Source organism: Meriones unguiculatus, chromosome 16, assembly GCF_030254825.1.
Source record: "Meriones unguiculatus strain TT.TT164.6M chromosome 16, Bangor_MerUng_6.1, whole genome shotgun sequence".
NCBI lineage: Eukaryota > Metazoa > Chordata > Mammalia > Rodentia > Muridae > Meriones > Meriones unguiculatus.
Genome location: NC_083363.1, coordinates 27,074,318 through 27,075,773, shown reverse-complemented (window position 1 = coordinate 27,075,773; position 1,456 = coordinate 27,074,318).

Genomic DNA, 1,456 nt, shown 5'->3' with positions numbered 1-1,456 from the left:
ACAGTCTCAGCTCAGAAGAATGACTTTTGTGGCTCCTTTATTTTGGTTCATTTTTTTGAGATGGGGGTGGGGTAGGGGTGAGTGGGATGTCTCACTCTATAGCTCAAGGTGGCCTTGAACTCATGCCAGTCCTTCTGCCTCTCCTCTTGAATGCTGGGATTATAGGCATACACCATCACACCCTGCTTTGACTTAAAAAAAAAAAAAGCAGGGTGGTAGTGATGCAGTGGTGGTCTATTCCTTTAATTACAGCACTTGGGAGGCAGAGGCAGATGGATCTTTTTGAGTTTGAGGCCATCCTGGTCTACAGAGTTCCAGGACAGCTATACAGAGAAACTTGGTCTTGAAAAAACATGGGCGGGAGACATGGCTCAGCAGTTAAGAGCACTGATGGCTCTTCCAGAGGACCTGGGTTCAATTCCCAGCACCCACACCTGTCAGTAACTCCAAGAGCTGACACCCTCATAGAGATATACATGTAGGCTAACCACCAGTGCACATAAAATAAAACAAAAAAATTTAAGTATACACACACACAAAGCGATCCCAGGATACCCAAGGCTACACAGAGAAACCCTCAAAAAACAAAAACAACAACAAAAAGAAAAAAGAGAGAGAGAGAGAGGCAGAGGCAGGTGGATGTCCGAGTTTGAGGTCAGCCTGGTCTATGTAGTGAGTTCCAGGACAAGAAGGATGACACAGAGAAACCCTGCCTTGAAAAACAAAACAAAACAAAACAAAACAAAACAAAACAGCAACAAAAACCAAAACAAACAAAAAACAATATTTTGGACCCAGAGAGACAATTGAAGTCAGCCTGTTTTTACCTTTGTGACTCAGCAATTATGTATGAGACCTTCCCTGGAGAATGTGTAAGAAGTACAGATACCACAGTCCCGTGGGCTGGGCAGCCCTAAGTGATGTGCTGTATCAAGGAGCCAGGTCCCGGACCATCCCCCTCCCCCACCCCTGTTGGATGTGGGACAGATGATTGAGCAGAGGAGAAGGCAGGCACACACACACACACACACACACACACACACACACACACACACACATCTTGCTTTCCCCACCAGCCATCTTCTTAAGAGGCTGTCTTTAGCCACTCCCTCCTGTGGCCAAAGGCCAAGACAAGGTTTTCTTAGTCCCCTTAAGTCTTCACATGCCTTCCTTGCTTAATAGCTGCTTTGGGGTAAGTGGCAAGGGTAGTTATCGTGATAGCAGGTTATACTAATCTTTGGAGCTGCAGGGGCCTCAGAGGTCATTTAGTCCATTCCCCTGCCTTCAGGCAGTACTGGAATGAGCCCAGCTGGGCAAGCCTTTATCTTGTTTTGAGGACTTCCGAAGGCAGACACTCCACACCCTTCTTTGGACACTCATTCTGATGTCTAAACATTTCTTGTCAGGAAGTCCTTCCTCATGTCTAATCCAAACTCCTCATGGGATCCGCTTCTTG